The sequence below is a fragment of the Triticum urartu genome, unplaced genomic scaffold, assembly GCF_003073215.2.
Source record: "Triticum urartu cultivar G1812 unplaced genomic scaffold, Tu2.1 TuUngrouped_contig_7473, whole genome shotgun sequence".
Classification (NCBI taxonomy): Eukaryota; Viridiplantae; Streptophyta; class Magnoliopsida; order Poales; family Poaceae; genus Triticum; species Triticum urartu.
The window spans coordinates 1-15,606 of record NW_024118320.1 but is presented as its reverse complement, the minus strand read 5'-3'; the positions used below and the strand labels follow the sequence as shown (position 1 = coordinate 15,606).

Sequence of the window (15,606 nt, the reverse complement as noted above, 5' to 3'; positions counted from 1 at the left end):
CGCAGTTATTTTTTTTTAAACACAGTATAGACGCAAGCGTTCATACATACACGCATACACTCACCCCTATGAATGCATACAAGCACACCCTACCCCTATAAGCACTTTCGAGAGACTGAGCCGGCATATCATCTTAACATTTACGAAGTCACCGTAGGCGCCTCGTCGTCGACGGGAACGTCTCCTCCCACTGAAAACGCATCGCCGGAAATCCTAAAATAAATCCAGGAATAGTGCGAGCACCAGGACTTGAACCCTGGTGGGCTGAGATACCACGACCCTTCTAACCATGCAACCACAGGTTGGTTCGCCACTACGCAGGTACCTTCAAAGACTCGGTTCACCACTAATATAATTACGGATACGTAGGTACGGACGTACGAGTAGATAGGTAGTACTAGTATGCATGCAGTCGCGACCATGATACTGACTACGGAGTACCCATATCGGGTCGGGCCTTCACGGTTCAGACAGTATCGAAGGACCTACATGATCATGCGGGCCTGGTCGTCGGCGCCGGTGCCGGCGTAGGGACCCTAGATGCGGACGGAGGCGCCACCACGCGGAAACCCTCTGGCACAGGGGTGTGGCGCTCCTCCACGTGGGACTGCTCCTTCAGGTCCTCCACCCGCTCCGGCGATGATGGCGTAGACGAGGACGAAGACGGTGTCGGCGATCGGCGACGGTGAACACGATGGTGCCCGTGACAACGACGGCGGTGATTGAGCTCGTCCTTGAGGTAGTAGAACAAAGGGTGCAGCGACCCGAGGACTACTGCCCGCTGATGACCATGCATGGCACGTATCTCGCCATGCATGGTCGCTGGTCGCCGGGGAGGTGGTCACGTTGCCGATGCATGGTCGGGCTGCAGCTGTACAATTGATCGTGGGGCATGACCCCTGCCCTCATGGCAGGAGCATATGCAACACGCCATCATGGTGGAGCCGGCAAGATCGGACTGCGGTTTCTTGGCCTTCCCGAGAGCAGGAAACCTCCCCTTCACCAGTGGCGGACCGTCGTAGTCCTCGTCAGGCGCCGGCTGGGTGTTGTTGTTGGCATTGGTCACCACCGTGCAGGGATCGCTAGGGCAGTTGGGCAGCACAGGACACACCGTCTAGCAAGTGCAGGACACGATGTCTCGCCAGCAATGCAAGCACTCCGGTGTGTGTGTGTGTGTGTGTGGGGGGGGGTTCTTGCAGGTGCAACTTCGGGCGAAAAAGAGGGCGGGCTTGAGGAGGGAAACATGAAAGGGGAGGGCGATCGAGGACGGAGAGAGGGCGGCCTAAAAGTGAACTCCGGTGGATCGATGACGATGGAAGTGCTAGTGCCAGGAAATTTCCTGTAGGCGAGGCTTACAGAAATGGAAAGGCGCGTCTGCTACTCTCGAATAGCATTGGGGCCAAGGAATCGTGACGGCCGACCAGTGCTGCGGTTCACTCCCAACAATCCCTCTCGTTCGCCCCTGATCTCCGACCTCTGCAAGCGAGGTGTTTCGTGGCGATTTGTTCATGATGTCGAGGTGTTGCGGTAGCGGCAGCGTGTCCACGATAGCTTGGTCCAATCTGCTTATAAGAGGTAGGAGGTGCACGGCGGTTCAAATGAAAATCCTGCTCGTCTTTGGTCGGTGTTGGCGGCAACGATCCCCATGAGACTACCACCCTTTTATTTAGGGCCGATGGAACATATATCAAACATGACATTGTGTTTGTTCCATCGAGACATCTTAAAAGTTCCTCTCCAATTTCAACCAGACTTGGCGTGTGTTGACTGTTGACCGTGTATAATTTTTATATCAGAACCTAGTCCCTCACTCATCTCACCAAAAAAGCCGTCGCTTATCTGCTACCTTGACTGAGAACAGAGGCTAAGAAGAGCTACATTTGTACATGGATTTCCCGTGATTCATTCTGAGAAACTCTAATGACACGATGTAGCAACTACAAATCCCAGGGGTTGCAACGTACGTACCTCTATAGAAGCGAATCGTCATAGATGCCCGAAGATAGCTACCTAGCTAGCTTCCTCATCCATCCAACCTATAGTCTACGGACTGAAATATTCAGAAATTTAACTGAATTTCCGGTATACCTTTTGATCCATGCCAACCACAAAACTTACATCACGTGAAGAGATGAAGAAAATGATTCCGTACGAGAGTATTTTTCCATAGTCTAAATGTTTGGTTGTGCAGGAACTGTAATGAAGTAAAATTAACTGGCTGGCATCGGCACTAGGGCATTCGAGTGATTCGCATGTCCTTGATGGTGTTGAACTCGACGACATGGCCGCACGAGCTGGAGATAATCGTGTTTGGTAAATTCATAGTAGTACATGTAGAAGACCGTGCTTAGCACCCTAGTGCTCAGTCGAGCAGTTCCGGTCAGCTGAAATCAAGCAGACAAACAAGTAGTACAAATTGTTACTAGCTTACAACAGATTGTAGCTACACAATTGTTAGTGCAACATGAATGCACTTGTGTGATTTTGGGCAGGTCGGCTGCAACTTGTTGCTCAACTCAGTTACACTTGCCTGAGAACTGTGTGTCTTTCTTCTTACTCTGTCTTCCTCTGTTTTGTGTGTGCCTCAACTGGGTGAACCACCTGGCGTGCATTTGTGTGCGACGGCGAGAAGCGAGACGGGGGAGGTCCAGAAGCCACCATCATTGAGTACACGAAAAAGGCGCGATGGGCTTACCCTCTTTGCTTTATCTATCTATCTATCTATCTATTTATCTATACCTCTATATATATATATACCTATACTAATTCGTCACTTCCTAAAAATTCCCACGTTAATTAGATTTTACGAGCCGTTAATCTGGTGAGACCAAATTATAACGGTGTAGATTAACCCATCATTCAAAAAAAAGATTAAGCCATCAATTATCTCCTCATCTCCTCTCACGTACACACAACCTCCTTTCCCAATCTCTCACGCCTCGCGTACATATAGCCTCCTTTCCCAACCTCTCTAGAAATTCCCACGTTAATTACGTACACACAACCTCCTTTCCCAATCTCTCACGTCTCGCGTACATACAGCCTCTTTTCCCAACCTCTTTAGAAATTCCCACGTTAATTAGATTTTACGAGCCGTTAATCTGGTGGGACCAAATTATAACGGTGTAGATTAACCCATCATCCACAAAAAAAAAGATTAAGCCATCAATTATCTCCTCATCTCCTCTCACGTACACACAACCTCCTTTCCCAATCTCTCACGTCTCGAGTACACACAGCCTCTTTTCCCAACCTCTCACGTCTCTCCATCTAATCCACCCCAAAACGCCCCAACATCCTCTCCTCTCACGTACACATGGCCTTGCCATCTGCCCTCTCCCAATCTCTCACGTTCCATCTCAACATCCTCTCCTCTCACGTACACATGGCCTTGCCATCTGCCCCTCTCCCAATCTCTCACGTTCCATCTCCTTCCTCTCCATCGACACAAAATATCTGTGTCAAAAACTCAACTTCGATGTAGGTTTATTCATGTTACCCTCACGCGGGATGAAGAGACCTCTGCCTCCCCGTCTCTCATCCTAGGCTTTTGTGGATCCAAGGGAATATTTGTTCGTACCCTCCTCCGCTTCAATCTATGTTCAATGAGCGCCTCCCCAATGACGGCGAGCACATGATCCTTTTTTACTGACAGCATGCGCTTTTCCGCCCCTAACTGGATCTTTGCTCGCTGGTAAGGCCGACAGCTCCAGGGCTCCAACCTCCTGGTATCGTCCTTATGTACAACCCCGTCTCTGGGCAGAAGCCGCCACCTCTTCTTTCCTCGCGCGTCTCCCCAATCCCACCTTCAGCTTTGATCCAATAGCCTCCGCTGGACTCTCCTCCCTCGCTCCCTGTAATTCATGATTGCTTTGCTGCGTCGATTAACCACGGCTCAACGGAGTCAATCTGAGCGCTACTTCTCCAAATCTCAGTTTCTTGGGTTTGCTGTTTACATCATGTATTGCCGGCGTTCGTGGGCGTCAAAGATGGATTTATAGCAGCCCACACTTTCCATAGCCATTGATGTATATGTCGTATTCCCAATTTCAGTTTCTAGGGTTCGCAGTTTACATCATGTATTGAGGGCGTTCGTGGGCGTCAAACATGTATTCAAGGTAGCCCACGGTGTTCATAGACATTGCTGTATATGTGGTGTTCAGACCACCTCATCAGCTTTCATATCAGTAGTCAACACGTGATCAAACACACACAAGATTACAAGTTGAGAGTTTTTATTTGGTTTATGCTTGTGTGGGCATACATTGATACATGCAAGGGATCAGTGAGGTCTGTGATAATATGAATGAGGTATGTACAACTCCAATACCTGTATGCACATACATCTATGTTTTTCTAAATTGGTAGCTCTTGGTAGCGCTGTCCATCTCTCCATCTGTGATTTTTTCCCCTAGAAAGTCTTGAGAGTTCTTCTCCTACTTTTCATTAAAAAAAACGTATATTTCACTTCTCTGTACAGAAACTCAGAAATAGGTGAAACCAATAAATTCCCCAGCATGATTTTATGATTCCCAGCATGATTTTATCATTGTATACTATATAGTTCCAGGAGGAATTGCATCTATATGTGACAAGTTTACAATGCAGTAAGGTAATATAGACCTTATAGAAGTGTTTCTATCTGATGATTTGGCTGTCATACCTACAGGAAGAATTCAGGTTAGTGATCCTTGGATACTGATTATGTGTTAATAACTTCGTGTCAGGAATTAGTCATTTGTGTCTCATGCTTTTATATATCCCGTGTCTATTTTTTCTGCAAATTTTAGACAACTAGGTCAAATCATGATGTTTGCATTTTTTCTGTAGCTCTTTTTCATAAAGTTCCAAACATGTTAATCTTACAAAGAACCATAGCTTGTAAAAAATTATGGAGGGAAGGACACTTCATGTATATTATCAAAGCAAAACTGAATATAATTATATCTTTCTGTCTAAATGATATGATTAGCTCCGTGTTTCTTCAGGCACATTGGTAGAAAAAATACCATATTTGTTGCTATTACACTGGGTCTTGCGTCACTAAATAGAGTTTTCGGCTTAACATGGTCCAAATCGTTTTAGTTCATCTTCAGCTGAAGCTAGCCCACGAAGGGATCCGTCAGTCAGGTTACCTCCCTTATGTTGTATTTTCTCTGGCAACAAGGACGAGCGAGCCAGCAGGAACCGAGAATATATATAGCACAATACATGTAGTCCATGTACATAAAGAAAGAAATCCGCGTGTACGGCCTGAAAGAACACGGACAGTTGAGCAGACTGAAACTCGGCCGGTCTTAATATTGTGACTGCGACAAGGTGGTGCACACAAAGTACCAGACTATACATGTCCCCATGCAAACAATGATTATCTGTCCTTCCATGCCTGCAGTCTAACGAAGGTGTGTTAGGAGTTAAGAAAGACCCATCTCCAACTAATGTTTTTATATTCTATGGATGTGACAATTCTAAGCAAGGCATAATCGAATTGTTGCGTATTTTTTTATACATGAACCCTTTGAATTTTAACCTCTTGGTTAGGGCTCATGAGTTTGCTACGTTTCTCTTAGTTTCTGTAGAAAGAAGAAAATAGCATTGCTAACAGGGACGAACCCACAGGACATATATCTTAAAAGAATTATTTCATGTATTTAACAATGTTTTCTTTCTTTCGGGGATGAAACTGTTCCAAGCTACTATGTAAAAATAATCATCAGACCAGCGTTTACAGCAGTGAAGTTTGAATAACATGTGGTTCTTACCAAAATGGATAACCGTGGACATGATTTGTTACAAGCTTGCATTTCTACTGCTGCTTTGCTTTTCATCAATAACCTATTGAGAAGTTAAGGTGATTACTGTGCTACTTAATTTTTATTATAAACTACATGTGTATTTCCATCATTTTGTTGCTGGCAAACAAAGAAAATTGCAGGAATTTTTCTCAAGATTGACGTTACACAAAGAAGGCTTATGTGGTAGTGGTTACTCATATATTTTGCACGTACAGGAGAAAATATTTCCGTTATTTTTTCTTTTTTAGTTTCACAACGCCGACGAGTACGATTTTGCTCCCCAGGATATAATATTAGGACCTTTTCCACCATCCCTAACCTTGACGATGCCTGATGCATGTCACTGATCCAAGATCTTTAGGGAACTTTTTTTTTTCGAAATTGATGTATGTTATTTTTTTATACATTGTTTATGTATGTCCTTTCTATATATTTTTGAACAAAAACATTATTGCATTCTTCTTTCTCATTCTCATGATCCTTTAGTCAATTAAGAAAATGTTTGTGTACTTTCAACCATCATCTCAATGGCTTAAGACATCCTTATCTATTTAGCTATGCAATCATTTTTAATTATTCTCCTAAATGGTAATAAGAAAAAAAATTCATATGCAAATTTATGTTTGGTTAATGTTCTTTAATAATTAGCATGTTCATAATTATAATGTCCACCGTGCAAATGCACGGGTTCACGACTAGTAATATAAAATGAGGGGAAACCTTTTTTCATAAGTGCTACTCCCTTCAATGTACTATAAATATAAGACACGTTTTGCATATCAGGTTTGCTATTTCACATCTAGATGTGAAATAGTTATCTCACATCTAAGTCTAAGACCGTCAGATCTTATTTGTCATTAAAATTCGCGCAGCTTGCTCGGCTCACTCTCGCTCGCTGGCGTCGCGCGCGGCAGCACGTGTCCAGGTCCATGCGAGGTGCGGTAGCCAGTGTTCACCGCGTGTCATGTGTAGGTCCCCCGCACACGGCAGTTATTTTTAGACATCGCACATGGCAGCTGTGGCTCTTGTCGTTCATTGTGGGCTTTTTTGTTTTTTGTAGGTCCCCGTATTTGTTCTTTGTGGGCTTCCAGCAAGAGAAAACGAGAACTGTTTTCTTTTTTCAGGGATGAAAGTTTGTCTAGTCGTTCTATGTCCTTAAGATTTCCTGCTACCTGCCAATTGTTTGGTTTTTTGTCTCCCGAAAGTGTACATGTGTGAATGAGCTGGCCCATGAAGGGTTTTTTCTACTAGTTTTGGGAGAAGCTTCCAACCCTTTTTTTTCTTTTTTTGTTCAGTTTTTCTCTTTTTGTTTTCTGTTTTTGCCTTTAAAAAACTCACGATTTTCGTTGGTGCTATTTACATGTCCACCATCAAGCATGCAATTGCGGTGTCGTCTTCATCCCACAACTGCATGCCTCCCGATTGCAATTTGAGGCAAAATTGTTTGTTCAATCACCTAGGCATGTGTTTTATTTTTTATCCCAGTTGCAATTCCACACTCGACTAGCAATTTGGATGTAGTTTGTTATTGTTCCGGTTGCAAGAAAATCCTCGATTCGCAAACGGTATTGTAGTTTTTGACTCACACTGGCCCCGTAGTTTCGTAATTGTCCCAGTTGCAAGTCCTTCCTCGACTAGCAACTCGGTTCATATTTTTTTGTTGTCCCAATTGCAAGTCCTCCCACGACTCGCAACTCGGTTCATATTTTTGTTGTTCTCCCAATTGCAAGTCCTCCTCGACTCGCAACTCGGTTCATATTTTTGTTGTTCTCCCAGTTGCAAGTCCACCCTCGATTCGCAACTCATGTCGTAGTTTTGTGAAGTTGTTCTAATTACAAGTCCACCCTCGACTCGCAACTAGGCATGTAGTTTGTTCCATCCCAGTTGCAAGCCCATCTTTGACTCGTAACTTGGCATGTGTTTTTTTATCTCAGTTGCAGGTTCAACCTTGACTCGCAATTGGGCCCGTAGTTTGTTTCATCCTGGTTGCAAGTCGACTCTCGACTTGCAATTGGGATCTAGTTTCATAGGTATTCTCGTTTCAAGTCCAGCATCGACTCTAAAAGGGCTCGTAGTTATCCGAGTTGCAAGTCCATCCTCGACTTGCAACTCGAGTATGTGTTTTTGTTTTCATCACAGCTGCAAGTCCATCCTTAACTCACAACTGGGCCTATAATTTGTTTTATCCTAGTTGCAACTCGAGCCTTGACTTGCGATTCGGCTCATAGTTTCGTAGTTGTCCAAGTTGCAAGTCGACCCTGAACTCGTACATGGGCTTGTAGTTATCCCAGTTGCAAGTCCACCCTTGACTGGCAACTGGCCTTGTAGTTTGTCATTGTCCTAGTTGTAAGTCCACCACCGACTCACAAATGGCATTACAGTTTTTATGTAGTTGTCCTAGTTGCAAGTCTACCCTTGACTCGCAACTAGGACCTTAGTTTGTTTCATTCCAGTTGCAAGTCCACCATTGACTTGTAACTAGGATTGTACTTTATTTCATCTCAGTTGCAAGTCCACCCTTGACTCGCAACTGGGCTCATAACTTCATAGTTAACCCAGTTGCAAGTCCACCCTCGACTCGTAACTGGGCTCATAGTTTTGTTGTTGTCTTGTTTGTAAGTTCACCCCCCGACTCACAATTGAGCCATTTCTTTTCATCCCAGTTGCAAGTACCCTCGGCTCGCAACTGAGCCGTTTGTTTTCATCTCAATTGCAATTCCACCGTAGACTCGCAACTGGGCTCATAGCTTCGTAGTTGTCCGAGTTGTCCGAGTTTTGTTACTGTCCCAATTGCAAGTTCACGCCTGACACACAACCAAGCATGTGTTTTCATCCCAGTTGCAAGTTCACCCTCGACTTGCAACTGGGCCCAGCGTTTTTTTGTCTCCAGCTGCAAGTCCATCCTAGATTTGTAACCGGCTCAATATTTCTTTTGCATTGCAACTAAGCCCGACACTTTTATTTGCATTAGTTACATGTCCATCCTCAACTTGCAGCCGGGCCTTAGTTGTAACTCCACCATCGACTGACAACTAGGTGTTGACTTTTTTGTCCCAATTACAAGTCAACCATCGACTCATAACTGGGCCCATCTTTTTTTGTCCTAGTTGCAAACAACTATTGACTCACAGCTTGCACCACATATTTTAAGAAATGTTCACCATGTTTTAAAGTACACATAAAGTATTTTAGAAAATTTAATTGCATTTTAAAAGATGTTTCCAAACTGTTGCAAATTCTTAATTCATGAACTTTGTAAACTTCATGAGCAATTTTGAATTTTTTAAAAATCCATGAACATTTTTTGTCATATCTATGAACAGTTTTAAATTTCAAGAACTTTTTTTCAAAATTTTGAACATTTTAAAACAAATTGTTCACTGTATATTAGAACATGTTCATCAACATTTTCCTAATTTGAAAATATTTATTTAAATTCGTTAACATGTTTTGATCAAACTTTGTCTTTATTGAAAATTAACGTACAAAATGTAAGGGTGAAATACAAAAATCAAAAGGCACAAGAAAAAAATTCCGTTGATAGCTAGCGATCAGAGACGTATTGGTAAGAAGATAGCAATCAACAAGAACGAACAAATCCATGTGTACAAAGCCAGCGATCAGATTTTGTTTATAGGAAAAGCTAGCGATCAGATGTGTCATAACAGTAAAACTAAAGTAGAGGTTTGACGTATAGGCTAGTTCACTCAGCGGGCGTGCGGGGAAACTGATTTGTTTGTTTTGTGCTTTGACAAATATTCAAACAAAACAAAAACAAACAATAAGTAAAAAAACAATGATTAAGTGAGGTGGCGCTGACATCATACTTACATCATGACATTGTTAGATGTGAGATATTATCTCATATCTAGATGTGACATACTCGGACCTTTGCATATCATTGGAGAACTTGGACCTGATTGGACTTGATTGGAAAAGTTGGGCTAACATCTTTTATCTCAGGACAGAAGGAAGAATACTGGTATATTTATTAGTCATCTAACTTCTTATTCCGCTCTTTATTTATAGTGATACAAAGGAGGATCCCTACTACTACATCTTACTCTGGATTCTTAGTCAGTGATAACTCAACCTATGTGCAAAATAACTTGAACTATTCTGTTCTTTGCTTCGTTTACACTGAACAACTTCTTGTTTGTATGCTAGACAGGGCTTCAGACAAATGATGATGGCATTCCTTTCCTGATCTGCATGGAACTGTAATACAACTAGGCTTGTAAAAAGGATATCCTTGGACAAATGCAAGATAATCAAGCCCAGATTACTCGTCTTATGAAATGTGTGGAAATGTCGAAAGATGAATTCTCTCGTCTTAAGTGGGACGAAGCATACTTCTTAAATCCCGGATAATACTTCCCAAATGTTGTTTCTGTAGGTACCGTACTAGCTTACAAAAGAATAAAACTATTTTACCTTATCTCTCTATCCCAAATTATAGCTAAGCCATTTACGGACAGAATAATAACGTGGGACATATGTACTTTCCCGCAATAGTCTTTGTGTGGTCTGAATTGTTCTGAAATTAACTGAATTCATGCTGCCTCATCAGATTTTTCTGGATAACAAGAGTTTCAGCGATTATTATTTTTCAAAACATTCAGGCATCTCCTAAACAATAACAGTATGCCTTAAATAAAATAATGAATAGATAAGACGCTGCAGAGTGCAGGACCAATACAACTTAGGAAGTCATTGGTAATACTAGATGGGTAGGGCGCTAGAATGGTTCATTCTTTCACAGCTGTATGAAATTTTCGGTTTGCCATGGTTTATGTTGTTTTTGATGATTGTAATTTTGCTTTCACATTTTTGCACCATCTAACAGCTCTAACTTCTTGGTGCTAACACTAAACTCACTATGAACATAATTGAGCATCATGTACCACTCAGCATGATCTTTTGTCTAGTTTACATGATGTTGTTTCGCCACTACTACTGGAAGAGGGATAGACTCCTGCAGACTTTCTCTTCATGATATAGCTTAAATTACATACATAACCTAGGGTCTTCATGTTTGTTTCAGAAGCTCAATCAGTTGCTCAACTTGAGAGACCTCCCGTGCATGCATCCACCGCCTTGTTTATTACTATGTGGGACCACTGACATCACCTATAACGTTTTCTCTCTCATCTAGCATACTTTCACATGTTATTCTACTCACCAAGTTTCATCCAAATAAATAGATGCATACTGTATGTTGAAATAAAAGTTTGATTTACATTCTGTTTGCATAATTGTGTTTCTTCTAACAAGATCTTTCAAACAGGACCAATATTGAATATATTTTTAGGAAATATTTTTTACAAGTAAACTACCATGCTTCAACTTGTTTCATACAAATTTATTAATTCGATGCAAAAATTCGACAGTGAGTTATTCAAACAAAACTTTGAACTTTAATAGTGTTTGACAAATATCTCATAGTTTTGTGTACTTTTAGTAGTGTTTCAGTGTGTTCTAAAATTTGATTATTTTTAGAACATGCTGAAACACATTCAAAAGTGGTATAGTTTTAAAGTTCTCCTCGTCATAAACACAATTATGCAAACGGATCATAAATTGTACTTTTGGTTTAAAAGATAAAATAGTTTTAAACCTGGAAATAAAATAACAAAGCATGGGATGGTGAAGCATAGGCTTGCATGTGGTCAGAGGAAGATCTGACAAACTACAAAGAGCATTAATGCACAACATCGAATCTCCAAGAAAAACGAACGGCCCTCCCATGCACAGGACCTCCCGTGCATGGGAGAAATGCTTTTCTCCTCAACTTGACAACTTCGTTGTAAAGGGCATGTGTATGTTTTGATTTGAGATTCTAAGAAAGTTCTTGGCGATATGTTTAAGATAATCTTATTTGCTGTCAGTTATATTTTGGTTTACAAACAAGTTCTTTTATATTGTGTAGCTTTACTTCTGCACATGGCTGTACCATAGAAACCTGCAGGAGACCTTGTCATGCAGGAGTGTGTAGGCGTCTCCCCGATGACATTCTTTACCGCAAGTGAACAAACTACATGAGTTCGCTCGATCGACAAAAACTTCCTCCTGGATGAGGACAGAGAAACCTACTGATAGTCTTGTATGGAGTGGGTTTGTGCGTCTGCTACTCTGCTCCCAAACAACCTGTGGTTACTTCTGTTACGATGATTACATGAAAACTTCTGTTCTTTGCAAGATTTGCATCAGTCAGGTATACTCTATTTTTCTAAGTAAGCATTCACTTTTGTTTGGGTGCAAATTGTTGCCAGCTTCAGGGTGGAAATGGATTATGCTAGAATCTCTAGTTCATACAATCATACTTCAGACAATAATTAAGGTTGTCGGAATCTCTATAGGCATTTTTATTTAGAGAAACAACCGATATCTGACAATTGTAAGTGACGATCATACTAAGTGAGCAATCTCCTGACCTAAGATCCAAATATCAATAAAGAAAAATATGAGTAGCAAGATAGAAAGATATAGCGTATCAGCAACCTTGAGCTCTAGACAAGTAACCCATCAGTTCATCCCCACCAGAACAGAACCGGCAGTCCACCCTCATATAATAAGATGTCATACTATCCTCAAAAGAAGAAGAAAAATCCAGAGCAGCACAACCACACTTTAGCAAATAGCAAATAACGCCACTATCCACATTAGTCGCTTTTTTCCTTACCAGATGCTTATGAAGTTCTAGTCATTTTTAGCCTCACTTCCTGCGAAAAGTTCTGGTTTTTGTTAATAGGTAGATTGGGCTGTGGGGCTGGTCAGCAGCTTATGAAGTTTCCTCGCTGAATTTTCCTGCAGATTTTTGTTATGTGGCCACACTTTGTCACCCACCTGCACCACCAAGGCCACAACCAGGCCCGTCGATGAGGACGGCCAAAGTGGCCGACCGCACAGGGCCCCCGAATTCTTGGGGCCCCCGATCTGAGAGATAGCATGCCTTGGTTCAGTCATCGCAGGTCCATACGCGAGACGCTCTGAATCGACGATATATCCTCAAATCTCTGTGCACGCCTATAGATGTAAGCCCTAGGGCCGCGGCCTTCGCTACTTCCCCGCCTCCGCCGCCAGGTCCCCCACCACTCACGCCGCCTCTCGCTTCTCCATCCTCCCTTGCACCGAGGTGATGGCATGTCTGCTGCAATTCGCCACAGGTCGTCGCTCCTAGTCCAGCCCCGCCTGCTACCTGATCTGTGCTAGCACCACCGCACCGTGCTTAATTAGTAGTGGTCCCCGGCCTCTGCCCAATCGCCCCAGCCACCGTCCAGCTGTTTCCGCTGCGCACAGGGACTGTCCGTGACTCCAAAGCTGAGGAACGCCAACATTGCTCTAGGTAATTTCTTGGACCGAGACACACACACGACTTTGGAAGATGAATGCATTTGAACTGACATATTGTATGTGTTGATTCCAAGGTTTTGGTTACCGGTCGAAATTTCGAGATTTCCCGTGGTTACCGCGTATTTCCGTGCCCCTCGGTAAATCCACGTACCAAGCAAAAAATACCAGTTTTTTGAATTTTTTGAATTTAAACACTCGATTTGTAGTAAAGTACGTAGGATCTAATTAATGTCATGAGAGTTGGTTCTGGCATGTTGGTAGCAACTTAGTTCCTGTTTTAAGAGGTCTTTGGTTCAAATATTCGTTCATTAACTTATTTGAATTCAAAATTCAACTATAAATTTCGTTCAAAATATTCTCGGTATTTATCGGTATTTCTCGGTAACCGTGGTAACCGCGTTTACCAGTCCCCCTCGGTAAAAATGCCTCATTCGGTAACCAAAACCTTGGTTGATTCTAATTGATGCATTTGAACATTGAACTAGAATTTAATTTGAGATGAATTATCTATCTATTGAACTCAAAATGATGCATATTTATTTCAGTTTAATTCATGTTGTACAAATATATATGATGTACACTATTTAATCGCTGCACATAACTAGAAGTTCATATGGAAGGCATACTGGCATAGACGAAGCATACTATTGATTTGGCACTCCTTTATATCCCCGTATATTCTTTTTTCATGTTTTGAATATTTTGTTCGATCCTCAAGCAGTGAGTTTCAGTTCTGCATATATTCTGGAACTGAGCAAAGTATGCTCGAGATTCTAAAATTTTTAGGGCTGTATTTTGTATTTCGACCCGGGCCCCCAAATTCCTGGAGACGGCCCTGGCCACAACGACAAGCTTCCCTGGTATCACGTAAAGGTAAAATTAATAGAGCTACTATCTCTGGAATTGAATTTAGATTGCTCAATCTGCATAACATTGTGCCAAAACAAATGTGTTCATTATTATTTCATCCACTTAGTGTCCATTGTTCAGCAGTATAGCTCAGCCCAGTATCATTGACATATATTGTGTTGCAGGATGTGCCACTAAAGAGATGGTTTCAGTTTCACTGGCCAGCGACATCCCCTTGTGACCTTGGTGAAATCGATTGGTAATATTCTGTTGGCAAAAGAATAGTATAGCATCATGTCCGGCTATAGGTGTTGTTAATTAGTGTTTGAGAAATAAGATACTATGATCTGTTATGTTGATGTGTCATATTATCCTTTTTTTACTCCGGATATAATTTTAACAGGAGATTCATCTTTACACGTGTCTTCATTTTGCAAGGTTCTGGCGCATTTGCATCCTTTACCTTATGCTATGATTTCATCATTTGGCAACACTTGGCTTTATTAGCAAAGGGTCAGTCCTGCTACTGGAGATTTGTTCTGTTGAATCTCGATCTGTTGGTTGAGCCGAGATCCTGTGGGATGTGGCTGGTGATGGGGAAGAGGCAGAAATTGATGCTGTGCTCGAGGAAGCTGCTGAGCTCATTGATGGACTGGCAGTGGCAGCCCAAGAAGTCTAGTTAGTACAAGTATTTTCGAATATGCCAGTTATGTCGGTTGCTTTCTCATTCTGCTCTAGAATTAAGTGTGGTACTGATGATTTGTAGAGATATAACCGCAGTATGTATGAAGTTCAGTACACACCAGGGTCGAGGATTTCCATGTCGTGCAGAGGGTTATCCACGACAGTGTCTGGAACTGATGGGTGCCGCATGCGGTGACCTACAGCACATACATTGCTGGGCTCTGTGAGTCTAGAAACATAGAGGATGCATTTTGGCAGCTGGAGATCATGGTCGCGAAGGGGCTACAGCTGACCATGCTCGGCTTGAACATACTGTTGGACTATGCCGAAAAGGATCTAGATACGTTGGTGGCCAAGGAGGTGCTGGAGCAGTGTGAAGAGCTGGGCTTCGAGGTCGACGTCGTGACTTACAACGCTGTCATGGTTCATTTCTCCAAGATGATGAAGTGGCTGTATTTCATCAGGTTGTTCATGGATCTGCTCAAGAAGCCCATAACACCCAATGCGCAGACATACAATATTCTGATCTCATCCCTGTGCCGAGCCAGCAACTTCCAGCTTGCCAAGTTCATGTTCAGCTGCAACGGGTTTGTGGCAGACAACATGACCTATAACATTCTGATCCACGAGTTCTACGATGCTGGAAAGGAGGGAAAGCCGGTGTAGTGCTCCTATAGGCGGAAGGGCGGCGCCACCACCCGGAAACACTCTGGCACCGAAACATGGAGCTCCTCCACCTCCACCTTGGGCTGCTCCTCCAGGTCCTCCACCCGCTCCAGTGATGAAGGCGCAGACGAGGTCGAGGACAAAGATGGCAGCGGCAGTGATCGACGACGCTGAACACAGTGATGATGACGCCGACCACGGCGGGGGCGAACACACCCGGCACTTAGGGCGCACGATAGCGGGGGGGACCAGTTCACGA

At 42.8% G+C, this 15,606-nt stretch overlaps 1 pseudogene; it reads left to right on the top strand.

Moving 5' to 3' along the window:
• Positions 1 to 14,590: 14,590 nt before the first annotated feature.
• On the top strand, positions 14,591 to 15,347 carry LOC125531557 (annotated as a pseudogene).
• The last annotated feature ends 259 nt before the right edge of the window (positions 15,348 to 15,606 follow it).